The sequence below is a fragment of the Lathyrus oleraceus genome, chromosome 1 (genome assembly GCF_024323335.1).
Source record: "Lathyrus oleraceus cultivar Zhongwan6 chromosome 1, CAAS_Psat_ZW6_1.0, whole genome shotgun sequence".
Classification (NCBI taxonomy): domain Eukaryota; kingdom Viridiplantae; phylum Streptophyta; class Magnoliopsida; order Fabales; family Fabaceae; genus Lathyrus; species Lathyrus oleraceus.
Genome location: NC_066579.1, coordinates 163,296,475 through 163,319,057, shown reverse-complemented (window position 1 = coordinate 163,319,057; position 22,583 = coordinate 163,296,475).

Sequence of the window (22,583 nt, the reverse complement as noted above, 5' to 3'; positions counted from 1 at the left end):
TGGTTGGTGCTACACATGAAAACCTTGCTGCGGTATTTGAAACTCTTTGAACATTTGTCATGAGATCCATGTGAAGCATTGTTGCATACTGTTGGTTGCTTGCTATGTGAATATTACCATGGCCATAATTAGTCGCTTCTGTTGGATTTCAATTGATAAATTGATGCTGCAAGTGCCCTACTGCTGTTTCAAACCTGTCATTTCCAGAACTTCCCTTTGATATGCTTGTTTTGGTTGTTGGTCGATATTGCTTAATGATGACAATGTTTCCTTGCCATGTGGGATGCTGTTGTTGTTTGTTGAATGAACATTACCATTGCCATGTTAGTTGTTGGTTTGCTGGAATTCCAACTGATAATGATTGATGAACACATGAAACCATTGCTACTATACCATGCTGCTAAACCATACTGCAGTGTAAACCCTGTCATTTCCAGAACTTCCCATGAATAGGTTTGAATGTGTTGGTTTACCATTGCTTTAATTGTATGAGAGTCAATACCATTGCCATATTGTGTCTTTCTTGCTGTTGGAATTTTGCTGTTGGGGTGAACAACATAAGCTTGACCTGCTGCTGCTACAACCAAGCACTTAAATCTCAGTCATTTTCTAGATTCTTGTTGGTTGCTGTTGTTTGTTTTGATTGCATGAACCGTTACCCTTTGCTATGCTTTTGTTCATGGTCGAATCTTGCTTGAAGATGATGTTTACCTATGCTGTTTTACTATTTTAAACCATGCCTAGAAAATCCAGGAGAGCTATGTGGTATGCTGTTTGAATGCTTGCTAAATCCATGCTGTTGTGTGCCGTTGTTGGACTTCATTGTAATTGATTGCATAATGATGAATACCATGGCTGCTGTTTAAACCTTAGAATTTGCCAGGATTTTGCATGATTGTGTATGTGTTATAGCTGTCTAGATATGCTGAAAATGATGTATACCCTGCTGCTGTGTTTCAAACCTTAAAACCTACCAAGATTTCGCATGAACTGTTGGTTTTGGCTTGTTGTTTATGATGAGCTTGCGTGAAGAGCCTTACTACTACCATGCTGTGTTGGTTGAATGAGGAATATTGATGTTCAATACCATGTTTGCTTGATGTCTACGTATGATGAGCGCATGATGATGGTAATGAATGCTGTTGTTGCTTGAGCCTGCCATGCCTAGATTTCTCCCTTGATTAATGCTTGTTTTGCTGTTGGCTGATGCTGTTTAATAATGCTGTTACACTGTTAATTTTGTTTGGATGTTGATGAATACATGAGCCATGCTGTTACCATACTGTTGAGATATCAATTGATGATTGCATGATGATGATGCTTTGTGCCATGTTTGTTTGTATGCTATTGAATTTCGTGATTGATGATGAATGCATTGCCCTGCTGTTGTTATTGGTATTTGCATGATCATTTGTACTGTTATGCTTGAATCATGAATTGCCCTGCTGTTTTGCTTTTTTTAATCTGCCCAGAAATCCATGTGGTTCGTGGTTGGTGTGTATAGTTTGTGGTTACTTGGTTTGTTGCATAATTGTTATGATTATATGCTGCTATTCATTTGTTGTTTTTGATCGAATGCCAATGCCATTGCCAAACCCTAATTGCTGCATGAATTTCCTGAAACATGAAAGCTGGTTAGTTGTTCTACTGTTCCATTGGCCTTTGGCCAATGAGAACATTTCGTTTTCATGCACAAAACGCTGAGTTTTGGTTAAGTGAGTCCAGAATTACACTATTACCATCCTTTGACTTGTGTTTGACCATTAATCATGCTATGTGTTTCATACTTTGTTCAATTATTCATCAAACTTCAACAATTTATTTTTTGCTCATTTTAACTCCAAAAATTATGAAATTTTTTACATATGATCACAAATGAGTCTAGAATTTAATTGTGAATTTTAATTAATTTTCCATTGGTTGGTTTTTAATTGACAATTATTTTCTCAACATGTGTGCATGAATGATACCCTTGGCCATATCAATTGTGAAATTGTCATGTTATATCCAATGAACTTGAAACTTTTTGTGGTGAAACTAGACACATTGACCTTCATTTCCATATAAAGTTTGTGCATTTATCATTTGTGGATTGTGAGCTTTGAATTTTTGAAGTTGTGTATTGCATTGGGTGTCATACCATGATCATGTATTTTCACAAATTTTGTTCACACACTTCCCCACATCCAAATGACTCCAATTTTTGCATGAATGATCCCTTGTATGTCTATTTGATGTATGAATTTTCTTGGAATTAATCTTGCTGTTTTCCATTTGATTGTGAATTTTCTTCCATGCTTGGTCATTTGTTGACTTTTTGTGCTATGCCTTGCCAAATCCTTTGTGAAATTCTCAAATCATATTGTATGTCCATGAAATTTCATATGTGATAACTAGACATCTCAAGATTTGCATTGGTGTTAATCTCATTCATTTCTCTTCTGTTTTCAAATTGATATGATTTTTTTGAAGTTGACCCATGCTTGTTGACTTTCATTGTGCTTACTTGAAATTAGTTTGACTTCATGATTTTATTTGACTGCCTTCCTCTCATCCAAATGCCATGAAATTTTACATGTCTACCATGTTAGATGTTAGGATTGAGTGTGATTTATTTCATAATTTTTGGAATTGTTTGAGTTGACTTTTGATGCAAGTCATTCTGTTGACTTTTGTATGCTTTCCTTTGCCATGTTTTGACTTCAAATATCCATGAAATGACAATGATGCATGATTTGAATGTGGGCCCAATTGTGACTGCTTTCTAATTGGTTGACTTTGACTTTGAGTTGACTTTTCCTTGCTGCCTTGACTTTTTCTTTCATGTTTGACCCTAGGCTAGTCCTAGTGGTCCTTTGGACTTATGTTGAGTTCATCTGTTTCAGGTTGAGCACAATGCTTCAAAGATCACTCAAACTTGTTTGAATTTGATTTGTTTATCCCATGCTAAACTTTGTTTTGCAGATGGTTTGACTCATAACTTGAGTCTTATGCTTTTCTCAGTTGATCCCCTGTGTTGACTGTTTGCCATTTCTTTTGATTTAAACTTTTGACTTGTTTACTAATAAGTTTGACTTTTTCAGGTACTTTAGTTGCTTAAGTTCTCTGAACTTGCTTGCTTTGCTATTTTAGCATTTGCTTTTGAGGTATAAACCTTTCTTTCTTCATGTAGTCTGGAGACCCGGTCTGTTATTTGACCGGGCAAACTGTCTGAAGTCCTCCTTAAGAGGCAATGCCTGTGTTTGTTTAAATTTGTCCCAAGCAGGAAAAGTCCTCATTTGAGGCAATTGGTGGAAGGTAGGGATAAGCAATCTATCCCCCACTATTCAGTGTGTCCTCTCTCTGCTCCCATTACATGGTTGAAGCATCGAGATAAAAACCCAAGATCTAATCGAGTCAATAATGGGGAAAGAGTTCCATCTTTCTGAACTCCCCCACTTTCTATTATTTGATGCTCTCCCTGATTAGGGATAGAAGCAATGAGGCACACCCCTCATCTCCTTTCATCTGCTTCACCTTAGCCTCTCAATGGCAAGGTTAAGAGCAACACTTACCCCATTCCAGTTGGCCCTAGTGCCTAACCTTTGATGTTTGAGCCCCCCTTGTTGGTGTGTTTATCTTATGCTGTATGTGTTTGTGATTGTTTTGTTTGCCTCTTTAGGCTTTAGTTGTGCTTGCCCTTGTGCAAGGTAGGTTGTGTGGCTTAACCCTTGTGTGAGCCATACTTAGGGTTGTTTGGCCGAACTACGACAACTCTGATTCTCATGTTCAGATGAGATACGTAGGCACGAGACGCGATGTCTTGCCGAGTTTTGACTAACCACTAACATCTAATTTCTTTTCTCTCACCCCTGTTGTGATTGAGATATCCCCTTTCTCTTGCCCTAGTTGCAATCGAGACTTTGCTTTTTCCTGTGTCTGTTCAGGATAGGTTGGCCCTTGTGCCATTTAGCTAGAAACCTTAACTTAGGGTTGACTTTGCATGACAACATCTAGGCTCGAGTCGTAGTCTCCCTAGAGTTGTGTCTCCCTCTGTTATCTGGTTAGGCTAGATCCTTGTCCCTGCGTAGGGGAACTACATCGCCCTGATCTTCACACCAGATGAAGTATGTAGGCAGGAGATTGAGCTGATCTCTCCGGGCGCCTTTTCTTTTCTTTTGTGTTTGTTTGATGGTTATAGGCTGAGTCCCCGACTCCCTATTAACCTGTTGTGTTGTAGTGCGCTTGGAAGCCGATGTAAGTCCATCGAGTGGCATTTGGGTTCCAGTGTGTGTGTGTTTTGGTTCGGATGCTGACATAAGTCCAGTGATTGGCAGTCGGGCTCCACGTTTGCCTTTGCCTTGTTTTGTTTGTGTGCGTGTCAGCCGAGCTACGAATGCTCTGATTCTTCTCTCGTCCGAGAAGATACGTATGCATAGGATGCGATATCCTAGCGAGCATGTGTCGTTTCCCCAGTCCGAACTACTTGGACTCTGATGTCTATGCCTGATAGACTAAGTAGGCCCAGGATGCGACATCCTGCCGAGTCAGTTTCAGTCAGTCTCTCGCTTTCTTTCAGCCAGTTGTGTGTGTGAGTATTTGAGCAGTGTTTAGCAACCAATTTCCTCTCTAGTGTGCGTGGATCCCGTAGAGTACTACGGATGCGTAGGGTGCCTAACACCTTCCCTTCGCATAACCGACTCCCGAACCCATCCTCTTTGGTCGCGAGACCATGTTCTTTCCTAGGTTTACTTCGAGCGTTTCCTTTCCCTCTTTTGGGATAAATAACGCACGGTGGCGGCTCTGTTGTTTCTTTCTTTTCCCGCCGGTTTTTCGCGCGATGCGACAGCTGGCGACTCTGCTGGGGATGTAGAGAAGTTGACCTATGCTGGTCCATCTTCCCTGAGCGAGTCTCTCCTAGCGCTCTCTAGGATTAGGGTTTTGGTTGCTTTCTGCTTGTTGTATTTTATTGCATTCATTGTATATATGTACATTTATTGTTTGCATTGATTGTGTGCATTGATGTTTGCATTCATATTCATTATTCATTGCTGGCTGGCTGTCTGTTTTTCTCTGTGTGGGGGGGGAGTCAGTTGAGGTAAAAGGTCCAATACCCAGACCATGAGTGCAATCTAGGATACCTAGGAATAGAGTGATTCATGGGAAGCGGGTGGTGTACGCCACTTAGCGGAACATTGATATCACGAGCAGTTCAGACTCTGATGGGGTATTATCGGTGCATACATCGGGTGTGCACAGGATAATATTTCTTGAAAGGGTTGTTTATCCTGCGTTTCTCTCAGCCTTACCCTGGCCTAGACTACACCCGTGAGTGGGGAAGGGTTATTCATTACAGGTACTGTTGGTGACTCGGTTCTGTTGGTGACTTGGTTCTGTTGGTGACTCTAGTTCAGACGACAGTTTTCAGTTGACCTTAAGTTGGATTTATGTTCCGATTTTGACTGAAGTTTCAACCCAGCAATCAGAGTTTGCGCAACCAGCCAGTCCAGTCTGCATCATGTGCATCATAGCATATTTATTTTTCAAAAGAAACGCATTGAAAAAAAAGTGAAAAAAAAAAAAAAGAGAAAAAAGAAAAAGGAAAAAGAACTAATCTCTGCATGCATATCATTTCTCAGGTACATTCACGAGCTTGTCTACTGATAAAGATGGCGACAGTCCCAGAGCCGAAGCGGAAGACCTGTGTCTATGTTTTCCATCGTGAGCCGTTGACTCCACTAGTCGAGTTGGGGAGCCTTGTGATAGGTGACCGTCTGAGGAGTTTTGTTGGGCAGTATGGAGATATCTTGACATTGTTGAAGACAGTAGTGGACCCAGTACCTCTGCAGACGCTACTTCAGTTTTATGATCCAGAGCTCAGATGCCTCACCTTCCAGGATTATCAGCTTGCACCTACCCTTGAGGAGTACTCTATCCTGTTGAGTATCCCTATTCAGCATCAGACTCCCTTCTTGGACGTCCCAAAGGAGGTCGACTTCAGATTGATTGCCAGAGCTCTCCGGTTGAGCGTTGAGGAGGTTGGTAAGAATTGGAGGCCCTGTGGGGAAGTAGTAGGTCTGCCTTTGAGGTTTCTGTTGAGGATTGCCAGAGTTGAAGCAGATAAGGGGAATTGGGAAGTTTTTCACGCACAGCTAGCTGTCATGATCTATGGGATCATCCTATTTCCCAGTATGCCGAACTTCATAGACCATGCTGCTATCAGCATCTTTATCAGAGGGAATCCAGTCCCTACCCTCCTTGCTGATACTTATTATGCCATCCACAGTAGGCATGGTAAAGGTGGAGCCATTAGATGCTGCTTACCTCTTCTGTACAAGTGGTTCATGTCGCTTCTGCCAGCCAGTGGACCATTTGTAGATACCCAGAGCACTCTGAAGTGGACTCAGAGGGTCATGTCGCTCACTTCCTACGACATCAGATGGCAGTCATACCGAATGGACGTGAGGGATGTTATCATGAGATGTGGAGAATTCCCGAACGTGCCACTTGTGGGGACCAGGGGTTGCATCAGCTACAACCCAGTTCTCTCCCTTCGCCAGTTAGGGTTTGTTATGAGTCGAAGACCTCTCGAAGCCGAGATAGCTGAGAGTGTGTATTTTGAGAAGAAGGATGACCCTGTTAGGCTGGAGCAGATAGGGAAGGCCTGGAGATCAGTTGGAGTAAAGGATGGGTCCATCTTGGGGAAGAAGTTTGCCATAGCCATGCCCGATTACACTGATTGGGTAAAGAAGAGAGTGGAAACTTTGCTGTTACCCTACGATAGGACGGAATCATTGCAAGAGCAACCACCCTTGATCCTTGCGGATAGTGTGTCTGCTGAGCACTATAAGCAAGCCCTGATGGAGAGTCGGCGTCTGAGGGAGAAGGAGCAAGACACTCAGATGGAGTTGTACAAAGCTCAAGCTGATAAGCTGCATTTGGCCCATCAACTCAGGGAAGTGCAAGGAGAGGATGCTAGCAGAGAGAGGGGGAAGAGGAGGTCGTATGAGGAAATGGAGTCCCTGATGGATGCAGAACATAGGGAATGTCTGAGACTGCAGAGAGCAGAGGTCGGTTATCAAAAGAAAATCAGAGACTTGGAGAAGCAACTCAAAGACAAGGACAATCAGTTGAAGAAGGAGATGGAGTTGAGACAGAAGTCAGAGGAGTATCTTGGAGGAGAAGTCTTGGAGCTGAGGAGACAGTTGAAAGAGAAGATCACTCCGCTACCAGATTGTTCAGAATGCTCACTGCTGATCGACCAGTGTCATTACCTGAAGACCCTCATTCCAGAAGACCGTCTGCCTTAGACTGTATCTTTGTTTGTATCTTTTTGTTGAATCACCTCCAGGCTTGTTGGATGGGATTCATTTGTGTGTAATCCATCTCTTTGGATCTTTTTATTGAGAATCACCTCCAGACTTGTTGGATGGGATTCTTTTTCTTTGTACTCTGTTTTCGAATATTCAGTTGTATGACTATTTTACCCTTATTCATATATAAGGATGTCTGATTTTCCCTGTTGCTCTCTTTTTCCCTGTATCTGTTTGGTCTGTTCTTGTAGGTTGCCATCCTTCCAGAATGGGTCAGGCTCTTTGAATGCCTGAGAAATGAGCATCTCATGTGCATCATGCATGTCATTAGACATCATAATCATATCATTTGCATAACAGGTGTTCTTGTGCCGTCTTCTTACTGTGGGTTCCTGTGTTCAGGCAGGATAGCTGATCAAAGACAACACCGCTACTCAACGAGGCTCAACCATCAACGCAACATGGATCAAGTACAAGCCGAGTTGGCAGAGATGAGGGCTAGCATGGCCCAGTTCATTCATATGATGCAAGGGGTCGCGCAAGGCCAAGAAGAGCTCCGAGCAATGGTCCAGAGGCAAGAAGCTACATTGCCACCGCCCAACCAGCCTCTGCAAGAAGGAAACCCAGTTCCTGAGGTCCCTGCCGCTGCTATTCCCGTCAACAACTACGCTGTGGGTGAAGAGTTGAGGGGTATCCGAGTCGACGGTCAACCGATTGCTCCGGATGTTGTTAGTCCCAGAGTCATCCATGCTCCGGTCCGTAACAGAATTCCAATTGTTGACAGACAGGAGGATTTGTTTACTATGCTCAGTGAAGATGACAACATGTTGGGTAGAAATGATGCGAGAGATCGCAAAGTTGAGGCCCTAGCTGAGAAGATCAGAGCAATGGAATGTCAAAACTCCCTCGGTTTTGACGTTACAAACATGGGATTGGTTGAAGGACTGAGAATCCCGCACAAATTCAAGGCGCCGTCATTTGACAAATACAACGGTACCTCCTGCCCTCGCACCCATGTGCAGGCATATTACAAAAAGATATCCGCATACACAGACGATGAGAAGATGTGGATGTATTTCTTCCAGGATAGTCTATCTGGGGCATCCTTGGATTGGTACATGGAATTGAAGCAGGATTCAATTCGGTGCTGGAGAGACCTGGGTGAGGCGTTCCTCAGGCAGTATAAGCACAACATGGACATGGCTCCAACCAGAACTCAGTTACAAAGCTTATGTCAGAAGAACAATGAAAGTTTTAAAGAGTACGCCCAGAGATGGCGCGAACTAGCTGCGAGAGTTCAACCCCCTATGCTGGAAAGGGAGTTGACTGACATGTTCATTAGCACTCTACAAGGTGTCTATATGGATCGGATGGGAAGCTGCCCATTCGGAAGCTTTTCTGACGTCGTAATCTGCGGCGAAAGAACTGAGAGCCTGATCAAGGCTGGGAGGATCCACGATACTGGTTCCTCATCGTCATCAAAGAAACCCTTCTCTGGGGCACCTCGCCGTAGAGAAGGAGAAACCAACGCTGTACAGCACAGAGGGGGTGCTTACAGAACCAACAACAACAGGGACCAGTATCGTCCAATCGCTGCAGTGACTATTCCTGCACCTCAACCGCGTCCACAACAACAACAAAGAGTTCAACAACAACCACAACAACCGCAACGACCTCAACAACAGCAGCAACAGCAGCAACGTCCTTTTCAGCAGAGACAGAGGTTGAATCCTGATAGAAGATTTGATCCTTTGCCTATGTCGTACGCAGAGCTACTACCCGAACTACTCCGGTTAGGGTTTGTAGAGTTGCGTACGATGGCAACTCCTACCGTACTGCCACCCGGTTACGATGCAAATGTAAGATGTGACTTTCACTCTGGGGCACCAGGCCACCATACTGAAAGATGTCGGGCGTTTCAGCACAAGGTTCAGGATCTGATTGATTCCAAGACAATCAACTTCTCTCCGGTTCCGAATGTGGTAAACAATCCTATGCCACAACATGGAGGGCATAGGGTTAATAACATTGAAGATGGAGAAGCTGAAGATCTGGTTGTGAATGTTGAAGATGTCCAGACTTCCTTACTGATTGTCAAGGGCCGATTGTTGAAGGGGGGTGTTGACCCGGGCTGTAATGAAGATTGTGTGGGTTGTTCAGAGGTTGTCAACGGTTGTGACCAGTTGAAGACTGGTATTCAGAGGTTAATGGACGAAGGCTGTCTACAGTTTAGCCGTGCTACCAGAGATAATGGGGCAGTGTCTACTGTCACCATTTTTTATAAGCCGGCTGAAGGAAGAGGACGTGGGGCTGTCAGTATACCCACCACCAGCAATACTCCGGTTACCATTTCTGCTCCGGTAACCATCAGAGCACCTGCTACTATTGTTGCGCCTGGCAGAAGGCAGAATGAAAATAGTAGGGCTGTGCCCTGGAGTTATGACAACGCCTATCGCCGGGATAGGAGGGCTGGTAATCAGACAAGGCCAATTGTTCAAACACCAGTTACGATCAGTGCTCCTGTGAGGATCCCTGCTGTTACAAGTCCTGTGGTGGACAATGTTGGAGGACAGGGAGGTTTCACAAGGAGTGGACGACTGTTTGCTCCTCAGCCTGTGAGAGATGCTGCTGCTGAGTCATCTGCAAGGGCTAAGGGCAAGCAAACAATGGTTGATGAAGAACCGGCTCAGAAGGAGGCTGAGGGTTCTTTCCAGAAAGATGTCGAGGAGTTTATGAAGATCATAAAGAAGAGTGATTACAAGATTGTCGATCAACTCAACCAGACTCCGTCGAAGATCTCAATACTCTCTTTGCTGATGTGTTCTGAGGCACATCGGGACGCCTTGCTGAAAATGCTGAACATGGCATACGTCCCGCAAGAGATATCGGTCAACCAGCTGGAGGGTGTTCTAGCAAACGTGAGTACCAGGCATGGTGTAGGTTTCACTGACCTAGACCTAACGCCTGAGGGCCGTAATCACAACAAAGCCTTGCACATCACTATGGAGTGTAAGGGAGCTGTATTATCACATGTGCTAGTGGACACCGGGTCGTCCCTGAATGTCCTTCCGAAGCAAATATTAAAGAAAATCGATGTTGAGGGAGTCGTGCTCACTCCCAGTGACCTGATCGTGCGTGCATTCGACGGATCCAAACGGTCTGTGTTTGGTGAAGTCACATTGCCAGTGAAGATAGGTCCTGAGACCTTTGACATCGTATTTTACGTGATGGACATTCAGCCTGCTTATAGCTGTCTGTTGGGGCGTCCTTGGATTCACGCCGCTGGGGCAGTCTCGTCGACTCTCCATCAGAAGCTCAAGTATGTCTGGAACGGTCAGATTGTGACCGTCTGCGGTGAAGAGGAGATTCTGGTGAGTCATCTCTCCTCATTCAAGTATGTGGAGGTGGATGGCGAGATCCACGAAACCCTGTGCCAGGCATTCGAGACTGTGGCATTAGAAGGTGTAGCTTGTGCAGAGCAGAGGAAGCCAGGTGCTTCAATATCATCGTACAAGCAAGCCAAAGAGGTTGTTGACTCCGGTAAGGCTGAAGGCTGGGGCAAGATGGTTGACTTGCCTGTAAAAGAAGACAAGTTCGGCATTGGGTACGAACCTCTCGCAGCAGAGCAGGTACAAGCAGGTCCGAGCACCTTCACCAGCGCTGGGCTGATGAACCACGGAGACGTCTTTGCTACTGATGGTGAAGATAGTGGTTGTGATTTGGATGTCTGGGTCCGCCCTTGTGCACCAGGCGAGGTCATCAACAATTGGACGGCAGAAGATGTAGTCCAAGTTACTCTACTGACAGAGTAATTTTCTTTTGTTTTTATCATTTTGCATGAAAACCCTACGTTCTGCCCAAGGCGTAGTGGTTCATTGTAGGGCCACATCATGTTCAATGTTTATAAATAAAGGACGTTTTTTCAATCAAATTTTGAGATCTCTGTCTTTCTATTTTCGGTTTTCCACTTTTTCAAAAAAATAAAATGGCAATGTTTTTGTTTTTTGTGACTTTATTGAAATCTTTTTCTAAAAAAAACAAAACATTAAACATGCAGAAGTGATCTTTTGGCACCCACTGTGAACGACTCTGTTATGGCTCAGTATGATTTCAACAATCCCATCTACCAAGCTGAAGAGGAGAGTGAGGAAGACTGTGAACTCCCTGCAGAATTGGTCAGACTACTGAAGCAAGAGGAAAGGGTCATCCAACTTCACCAGGAAGAGTTGGAAGTCGTCAATCTGGGTACTGAGGACGCCAGAAAAGAGATCAAGATTGGGGCTGCTTTAGAAGACTCTGTCAAGAGGAGGCTAATTGAGATGCTAAAGGAATATGTGGAAATATTCGCCTGGTCATACCAAGATATGCCGGGTCTGGATACAGACATCGTGGTGCATCGGTTACCTCTCCGAGAAGAGTGTCCGTCGGTCAAGCAGAAGCTTCGCAGAACTAGTCCCGATATGGCAGTCAAGATCAAGGAGGAGGTTCAGAAGCAGTGGGATGCAGGATTCTTGGCTGTTACTAGTTACCCACCGTGGGTTGCCAATATTGTTCCCGTGCCGAAGAAGGATGGCAAAGTCAGGATGTGTGTCGATTACCGGGATCTGAATAGGGCGAGTCCGAAAGATGATTTCCCATTACCTCACATTGATGTATTGGTGGATAATACGGCTCAATCCTCGGTATTCTCTTTCATGGACGGTTTCTCAGGCTACAACCAGATCAAGATGGCGCCAGAGGACATGGAAAAGACGACATTCATTACACCTTGGGGCACGTTCTGCTACAAAGTGATGCCATTTGGGCTGAAGAATGCCGGTGCTACCTATCAGAGGGCAATGACGACTCTCTTTCATGACATGATGCACAACGAAATTGAAGTGTACGTGGATGATATGATTGCGAAGTCGCAGACGGAAGAGGAGCATCTGGTAAATCTGCAGAAGTTGTTTGACAGACTGGTCAAATTCAAACTGAGGCTGAACCCGAACAAGTGTACGTTTGGAGTGAGATCCGGGAAGCTCTTAGGCTTCATTGTCAGTGAGAAAGGGATTGAGGTAGATCCAGCTAAAGTCAAAGCTATTCAAGAAATGCCTGAACCGAAGACGGAAAAGCAAGTCCGTGGGTTTTTAGGGAGATTGAACTACATTGCAAGGTTCATATCTCATCTAACTGCCACATGTGAACCAATTTTCAAACTACTCAGAAAGAATCAGGCGATCAAATGGAATGATGACTGTCAGGAAGCTTTTGACAAAATCAAAGAATACTTGCAAAACCCTCCAATCCTTATCCCTCCAGTTCCAGGGAGACCACTGATAATGTACCTATCAGTCACCGAGACTTCGATGGGGTGTGTATTGGGTCAGCATGACGAGTCTGGTCGAAAAGAGCATGCCATATACTACCTGAGCAAAAAGTTTACCGACTGTGAAACAAGATATTCACTGCTCGAGAAAACTTGCTGTGCTTTGGCCTGGGCTGCTCGCCGACTAAGGCAGTATATGTTGAACCATACTACTCTGTTGATTTCTAGAATGGATCCAGTCAAATACATCTTTGAGAAGCCAGCTCTCACCGGACGTGTTGCCCGTTGGCAAATGATTTTAACAGAGTACGACATTCAGTACACGTCACAGAAGGCCATCAAAGGTAGTATTCTGTCAGACTATCTCGCCGAACAACCGATCGACGACTATCAGCCTATGATGTTTGAATTCCCTGATGAAGACATCATGTATCTGAAGACGAAAGACTGTGAAGAGCCGCTTGTTGAGGAGGGACCGGATCCTGATGACAAGTGGACACTGATGTTCGATGGGGCTGTGAATATGAACGGTAATGGTGTTGGGGCAGTGTTGATCAATCCCAAAGGTGCTCATATACCTTTCTCTGCCAGACTGACATTCGACGTCACCAACAACGAAGCTGAGTATGAGGCTTGTATCATGGGGATAGAAGAAGCCATTGATCTGAGGATTAAAACACTCGACATTTTTGGAGATTCAGCTCTAGTGATCAATCAGGTCAATGGAGATTGGAATACGAACCAGCCGCATCTGATTCCGTATAGAGACTACACCAGAAGAATACTGACGTTCTTCAAGAAGGTGAAGTTGTATCACGTCCCCCGAGACGAGAATCAGATGGCTGATGCTTTGGCTACTTTATCCTCTATGATAAAGGTTCATTGGTGGAATCATGTGCCACATATTGCCGTGAATCGACTCGAGAGGCCTGCATATGTGTTTGCAGCCGAGTTAGTTGTTGTTATTGATGATAAACCGTGGTATTATGACATCAAGAACTTCCTCAAGACTCAAGAGTATCCTGAGGGTGCGTCGAAGAATGATAAGAAGACCCTGAGAAGGCTGGCTGGAAGCTTTTATCTGAATCAGGATGATGTGCTATACAAGAGGAACTTTGACATGGTCTTGCTCAGATGCGTGGATAGACACGAAGCAAACATGTTAATGCAAGAAGTGCACGAGGGTTCGTTTGGTACCCACGCTGGTGGTCATGCAATGTCGAAGAAATTGCTAAGAGCCGGATATTACTGGATGACTATGGAATCCGATTGCTTCAAATATGCTCGGAAGTGCCATAAGTGTCAAATCTATGCCGACAAGGTGCATGTACCACCAAGCCCGTTGAATGTCATGAACTCGCCTTGGCCGTTTGCCATGTGGGGCATCGACATGATTGGAAGGATTGAGCCTACTGCTTCTAATGGACATCGCTTCATCTTGGTCGCGATTGATTACTTCACCAAGTGGGTGGAAGCAGCTTCCTATGCCAACGTCACCAAACAAGTGGTTGCCCGGTTCATCAAGAAAGAAATTATCTGCCGTTACGGAGTTCCTGAGAGAATCATCACTGACAATGGTTCTAATCTTAATAACAAGATGATGAAAGACCTGTGCAGAGATTTCAAGATTGAACATCACAATTCTTCTCCTTACAGACCAAAGATGAATGGTGCTGTAGAGGCAGCTAACAAGAATATCAAGAAGATTGTGCAGAAGATGGTCGTTACGTACAAGGATTGGCATGAGATGTTGCCTTTCGCTTTGCATGGATACCGTACCTCAGTACGTACGTCGACCGGGGCAACCCCCTACTCCCTTGTGTATGGTATGGAAGCAGTCCTACCAGTTGAAGTGGAGATCCCTTCTCTGAGGGTATTATTGGATGTCAAGCTGGACGAAGCCGAGTGGATTTGTACAAGGTTTAATGAGTTAAGCCTTATCGAAGAAAGACGGTTAGCAGCTGTTTGCCATGGGCAGTTGTATCAGAGAAGGATGAAACGAGCCTTTGATCAGAAAGTGCGTCCTCGAACATTTCAAACTGGCGATCTAGTTTTGAAGAGGATCCTTCCTCCCGGTACAGATAACAGGGGAAAGTGGACTCCTAATTACGAAGGACCATATGTTGTGAAGAAGGTCTTCTCCGGTGGAGCCTTGATGCTTACAACTATGGATGGTGAAGATTTTCCTTCCCCTGTCAACTCAGATGTAGTCAAAAAATACTTCGCATAAATTGACCCGCTGGACAAAAAGAACAAAATAGTCCAGGCAAAAATGGGCATCCCGGCGAACCAAAAAACAGAAAGAAAAGGTTCGGGCAAAAGTTAGGGATAAAAATGGAAAAATTGTACACCCGGTAAGTCGAAAACCCGCAAGGACGGCTTAGGCAAAAATGGGTATCCCGGTGGATTGAAAACCCGAAAGGGCGATCCAGGCAAAAGAGGGATTAAAAGCGAAGACTACAGTCTGAGTCATCTGTACCTCGTCATGCTTCGTCAGCTAACATCTCGACAGATGTGATCGGTCCAGTCATTCTTCTCAGAAAGCAAGGAATTGGGAGGAAACTGATGATCTACGAATTATAACAGAGTTGGGAAACAGTGAATGCCGTGTTCACATTGCCATTAGGATAGTTTATTTTCCTTTTGTGCGCAATTACCTCTTTCTAGGAATTGCTTCCCAATGTACTCGCCTTTTCAGGCGCACTTCCAATCAATAAAAGTCGTTATTCAGATAAATTGCTCTTTTGTTTTTATTTTTACTGTTTTGTTTGCAAAAACGTCCGATTTTTGATAAACATTGCATATAAAAACATGAAGGCTATACAATGACGTGCAGAAAGATTAAAACGTTTGAAAATCATTTTTGAATGTCGAGGACACTTGAGCGTATCTTGTCCATATACCCCCTGGGGCATCTGTTGTTCTGATTTGCGGGTCGTCACCTGTGAATGTTTTCCCCAGTAAGGTCGTCACCTGTGAGCATTCCCCAGCAATGCTTTCCCCAGACAGAATCATTATCCTAGCTATGGATTGTTCAAGCCTTCCCCAGCGAAGCAGTCATCTCTCCAGCAGAGTTTATCCTATCGGTGGGTTGGGTGAGTTATCGTGGCAGATCGATGTCCACATCCCCAGCTAAGTTGACATTGCGGGTCGTCCCCGGCGGAGTAGCAGTTATTCCCCAGGCAGTCTATTTTATCTGAGGATTGTCTGAGCCTTATCCCCAGAGAGTTTCTTGGTTTATCTTCCCCAGCGGAATAGCTATTCCCTCAGCAGAGCGGTGTTTTCCCCAAGCGGAATTTTTTGGTGGGTTGATTGGGCCACCCCCAGCAGGTTTACCGTTGTTTTCCCTAGCAGAGTTGCTTTCTTACTCCCCAGCGAGTTGCCTTGTCTTCCCCTAGTGGATTTGCACTGTTGGCTCCCCAGCAGTTGTTGGTTTCCCCCAGTGGATTTGCCTTGAAGTTTCCTCAGCACAGTCGTCCTGTGTATCTCTCCCCGCAGAGTTCTCATCATTTTGCATTGCATATAGTAATCATTGCATCCTCAAAACTGCGTAGCATTTCCATTCCATATGGAGCATTACGCCATAGAAAAATTCAAACATATGCATTCATGTGTTCGAGACCACATCAAACTGTATCCCCCGGCAGAGGCGGATCATTTTGTTCAACATCAGCAAGACTGCTACAGTTGCTTTGACAGCATTCAGAATTGATTATCCCCGCAGAGGTTTATTTCCTCACCCAATGGTGACAGAGGTTTATTTCCTCACCCGATGGTGACAGAGGTTTATTTCCTCACCCGATGGTGACAGAAGTTTGTTTCTCCCCAGTGAGACCCCCAGCAAGTGATCAGTCTTGCCTTGATGTATCCCAGATATTATTCTTGTGATACCAGTAAGTGTCACGTCTACACCCACGTGTGTCATTCTTTTTGATGTCGGTAAACATCATCTTTCGATGTCGGTAAACATCGAGTTCCACCCAGTCATCGGTAAATGTCTGGTCTTTCTTTTTGATGTCGGTAAACATCATCTTTCGATGTCGGTAAACATCGAGTCCCACCCCAGTCATTGGTAAATGTCTGGTCATTTTTTTGATGTCGGTAAACATCATCTTTCGATGTCGGTAAACATCGAGTCTTTCCCTCAGTCATCGGTAAATGTCTGATAATTCCCCAGCTAGATCCCCAGTAGAGTCATCTGTAAATGTCCTACCTGGTTTCCAGTTGCAAATATTTGTTTGTCTTACCCCCAATAAATTTCCCATCCCAGTCATCGGTAAATGTCTGGTCATTCTTTCTTTCGATGTCGGTAAACATCATCTTTCGATGTCGGTAAACATCGTGTCTCATCCCAGTCGTCGGTAAATGTCTGGTCATTCTTTGTTCTCTTATCAATAAAATCAAAATCCCCAGAAGTCGTCGGTAAACGGTTTGTCTGGTATCGCCACAAAGATTTTGTTCCTCCCCAAGCGGAGATATCATCGGTAAATGGCCCAGTTTTCTTCGATATCGGTAAATATCGAATTCCCAGTTGCAGCAACCATCGGTAAATGGTCTTGCTGAGTTGACATCGGTAAATGTCCAGTTTCTTTGAAGCCACCATCGGTAAATGGTCTCGCTTCCTTTCAACATCATTTGTTTCCCAGCCGCCATCGGTAAATGGTCGTGCTGAAGTTGATATCGGTAAATATCAAAGTCCCAATTTTAACCATCGGTAAATGGTTTTGTTTCTCAGAAGTTTGTTTTCCCCAGCCGCCATCGGTAAATGGTCGTGCTGAAGTCGATATCGGTAAATATCGAGGTTCCAGTTCTTCAACCATCGGTAAATGGTTTTGCTTTTCTGAAGCTGTCGTACAGTTTGTCATCGGTAAATGACGTGGTTCTCCTGTATTATATCCAGTCGGTGCAAATTTCTACGGTTCTTTGGTATTCAATCCCTGTTTACCCTGAAAGTCTGACAGCCTTTGCTATCATCCGTTCGGGTTCCCAGCTGATTGAATAGGGGCAGCTGTAGCACCTCAAATTTGCACCTAGCATTGTACATATCATTTCAAGTTAGGTCATTGCATAACATAATCCATTGCATAGCATTTGCATTGTCCTCAGCTGCCTCAAGAGCAAGCAAGCAGGAATTAGGTCAAACTGATCAGGAGGTCAGTCAACCAACCAAGCAAAGTTGTTTCTCAAGGAGCAAAGGTCCTAGGGTTTGTCCTACAAGTTCACATGTCTTGAGACATCATTTGAAGTCAAAGTCTCAAAGAAATTAGGGTTTGGAATTCATCAGAAGTGCACAGTCAAGTCCAAAACCCTAGAAAGTCAAAGTTGGTCAACTGTGGTTGATTTCTTTGGATTTGATGGATAGAAATGGTTTGAAGGAGCTTATTCATGTCCTAATAGACCTCACGTGCCATGGCAATCCACATCATGGAAGAATTTGAAGCAAATCAGAAATTTCCCAAAATAGAAAGTGGACTTGTATTTTCAACTGCTGCAACACCAAAACAGCATTGCATTCTGCTTCTGCTCTTCACAGTGGTAAATTTTCAAATCCTTCATTTTCCAAATCCATGCCATGCCTTGTGTTGTTCATGATTGATAAATAATAATGAGTGTATGTTGCTGTTTGTTTAAGCCTAGCATAGTCCAGAAAATCTCATGAATATGCCTTGCTGTTGTTTATGATGAAAGCATGTAAATGCATGATACATACTGGTTGTTGCTGCATAAACCATACTGCTATGCTTGAACCCTATTTCTGTCCAGAAATTCCTCATGCTTATGTTGTCTTGCTGTTAGCTAGGGTTGATTGTTGATAAATGCTCATGGCCATGTTTCATTGTGGTTTTGTTATTCATGAGTTGATGATTGATGCTTGAATTTGAAGATGAATGCTGTTAGGTTTGAGAATCCTAAGTTCATTTCCAGAAATTTAAGGTTCTTGTATTTTGTTTGTTTGGATGGTGATTGCATGAGTATCATCTGTTTCACTGTATGCTAGTTGGAGCTGGTTGAATTTTGATGAGGAACTTGGTTGATACACATGAACACCCTGCTGCTGTTATGATAATGCTGTTTGAAAATGAATGCTGTTGTGCTATCAACCATGCTGCTTGCTTGATGCTTGTTTTAATTGAGTTCATGATGAGGAACATGGATGATGAATATGAAGATGCTGTTACTACCCTGCTGTTATTTTGAATCTTATAACATCTGTCCTAAAAATCCATGAGATCATGAATGCTGTTGATTGCTTGATGAGTAAACATTGACAAATGCTATGCTGTTTGTGTATTTGCTGTTTGATTCTGTTTAGATGTTGGCTGAATTTGTTTGAAGTTTACCATGAACCATGCTAGTTAAATCCTGCTACTGTCATGCTTGAATCATGAGTATGCCCAGAATTTTCTCGTGATCCATGTCTTGCTTTGTTGTTGGTTGGTGCTACACATGAAAACCTTGCTGCGGTATTTGAAACTCTTTGAACATTTGTCATGAGATCCATGTGAAGCATTGTTGCATACTGTTGGTTGCTTGCTATGTGAATATTACCATGGCCATAATTAGTCGCTTCTGTTGGATTTCAATTGATAAATTGATGCTGCAAGTGCCCTACTGCTGTTTCAAACCTGTCATTTCCAGAACTTCCCTTTGATATGCTTGTTTTGGTTGTTGGTCGATATTGCTTAATGATGACAATGTTTCCTTGCCATGTGGGATGCTGTTGTTGTTTGTTGAATGAACATTACCATTGCCATGTTAGTTGTTGGTTTGCTGGAATTCCAACTGATAATGATTGATGAACACATGAAACCATTGCTACTATACCATGCTGCTAAACCATACTGCAGTGTAAACCCTGTCATTTCCAGAACTTCCCATGAATAGGTTTGAATGTGTTGGTTTACCATTGCTTTAATTGTATGAGAGTCAATACCATTGCCATATTGTGTCTTTCTTGCTGTTGGAATTTTGCTGTTGGGGTGAACAACATAAGCTTGACCTGCTGCTGCTACAACCAAGCACTTAAATCTCAGTCATTTTCTAGATTCTTGTTGGTTGCTGTTGTTTGTTTTGATTGCATGAACCGTTACCCTTTGCTATGCTTTTGTTCATGGTCGAATCTTGCTTGAAGATGATGTTTACCTATGCTGTTTTACTATTTTAAACCATGCCTAGAAAATCCAGGAGAGCTATGTGGTATGCTGTTTGAATGCTTGCTAAATCCATGCTGTTGTGTGCCGTTGTTGGACTTCATTGTAATTGATTGCATAATGATGAATACCATGGCTGCTGTTTAAACCTTAGAATTTGCCAGGATTTTGCATGATTGTGTATGTGTTATAGCTGTCTAGATATGCTGAAAATGATGTATACCCTGCTGCTGTGTTTCAAACCTTAAAACCTACCAAGATTTCGCATGAACTGTTGGTTTTGGCTTGTTGTTTATGATGAGCTTGCGTGAAGAGCCTTACTACTACCATGCTGTGTTGGTTGAATGAGGAATATTGATGTTCAATACCATGTTTGCTTGATGTCTACGTATGATGAGCGCATGATGATGGTAATGAATGCTGTTGTTGCTTGAGCCTGCCATGCCTAGATTTCTCCCTTGATTAATGCTTGTTTTGCTGTTGGCTGATGCTGTTTAATAATGCTGTTACACTGTTAATTTTGTTTGGATGTTGATGAATACATGAGCCATGCTGTTACCATACTGTTGAGATATCAATTGATGATTGCATGATGATGATGCTTTGTGCCATGTTTGTTTGTATGCTATTGAATTTCGTGATTGATGATGAATGCATTGCCCTGCTGTTGTTATTGGTATTTGCATGATCATTTGTACTGTTATGCTTGAATCATGAATTGCCCTGCTGTTTTGCTTTTTTTAATCTGCCCAGAAATCCATGTGGTTCGTGGTTGGTGTGTATAGTTTGTGGTTACTTGGTTTGTTGCATAATTGTTATGATTATATGCTGCTATTCATTTGTTGTTTTTGATCGAATGCCAATGCCATTGCCAAACCCTAATTGCTGCATGAATTTCCTGAAACATGAAAGCTGGTTAGTTGTTCTACTGTTCCATTGGCCTTTGGCCAATGAGAACATTTCGTTTTCATGCACAAAACGCTGAGTTTTGGTTAAGTGAGTCCAGAATTACACTATTACCATCCTTTGACTTGTGTTTGACCATTAATCATGCTATGTGTTTCATACTTTGTTCAATTATTCATCAAACTTCAACAATTTATTTTTTGCTCATTTTAACTCCAAAAATTATGAAATTTTTTACATATGATCACAAATGAGTCTAGAATTTAATTGTGAATTTTAATTAATTTTCCATTGGTTGGTTTTTAATTGACAATTATTTTCTCAACATGTGTGCATGAATGATACCCTTGGCCATATCAATTGTGAAATTGTCATGTTATATCCAATGAACTTGAAACTTTTTGTGGTGAAACTAGACACATTGACCTTCATTTCCATATAAAGTTTGTGCATTTATCATTTGTGGATTGTGAGCTTTGAATTTTTGAAGTTGTGTATTGCATTGGGTGTCATACCATGATCATGTATTTTCACAAATTTTGTTCACACACTTCCCCACATCCAAATGACTCCAATTTTTGCATGAATGATCCCTTGTATGTCTATTTGATGTATGAATTTTCTTGGAATTAATCTTGCTGTTTTCCATTTGATTGTGAATTTTCTTCCATGCTTGGTCATTTGTTGACTTTTTGTGCTATGCCTTGCCAAATCCTTTGTGAAATTCTCAAATCATATTGTATGTCCATGAAATTTCATATGTGATAACTAGACATCTCAAGATTTGCATTGGTGTTAATCTCATTCATTTCTCTTCTGTTTTCAAATTGATATGATTTTTTTGAAGTTGACCCATGCTTGTTGACTTTCATTGTGCTTACTTGAAATTAGTTTGACTTCATGATTTTATTTGACTGCCTTCCTCTCATCCAAATGCCATGAAATTTTACATGTCTACCATGTTAGATGTTAGGATTGAGTGTGATTTATTTCATAATTTTTGGAATTGTTTGAGTTGACTTTTGATGCAAGTCATTCTGTTGACTTTTGTATGCTTTCCTTTGCCATGTTTTGACTTCAAATATCCATGAAATGACAATGATGCATGATTTGAATGTGGGCCCAATTGTGACTGCTTTCTAATTGGTTGACTTTGACTTTGAGTTGACTTTTCCTTGCTGCCTTGACTTTTTCTTTCATGTTTGACCCTAGGCTAGTCCTAGTGGTCCTTTGGACTTATGTTGAGTTCATCTGTTTCAGGTTGAGCACAATGCTTCAAAGATCACTCAAACTTGTTTGAATTTGATTTGTTTATCCCATGCTAACCTTTGTTTTGCAGATGGTTTGACTCATAACTTGAGTCTTATGCTTTGCTCAGTTGATCCCCTGTGTTGACTGTTTGCCATTTCTTTTGATTTAAACTTTTGACTTGTTTACTAATAAGTTTGACTTTTTCAGGTACTTTAGTTGCTTAAGTTCTCTGAACTTGCTTGCTTTGCTATTTTAGCATTTGCTTTTGAGGTATAAACCTTTCTTTCTTCATGTAGTCTGGAGACCCGGTCTGTTATTTGACCGGGCAAACTGTCTGAAGTCCTCCTTAAGAGGCAATGCCTGTGTTTGTTTAAATTTGTCCCAAGCAGGAAAAGTCCTCATTTGAGGCAATTGGTGGAAGGTAGGGATAAGCAATCTATCCCCCACTATTCAGTGTGTCCTCTCTCTGCTCCCATTACATGGTTGAAGCATCGAGATAAAAACCCAAGATCTAATCGAGTCAATAATGGGGAAAGAGTTCCATCTTTCTGAACTCCCCCACTTTCTATTATTTGATGCTCTCCCTGATTAGGGATAGAAGCAATGAGGCACACCCCTCATCTCCTTTCATCTGCTTCACCTTAGCCTCTCAATGGCAAGGTTAAGAGCAACACT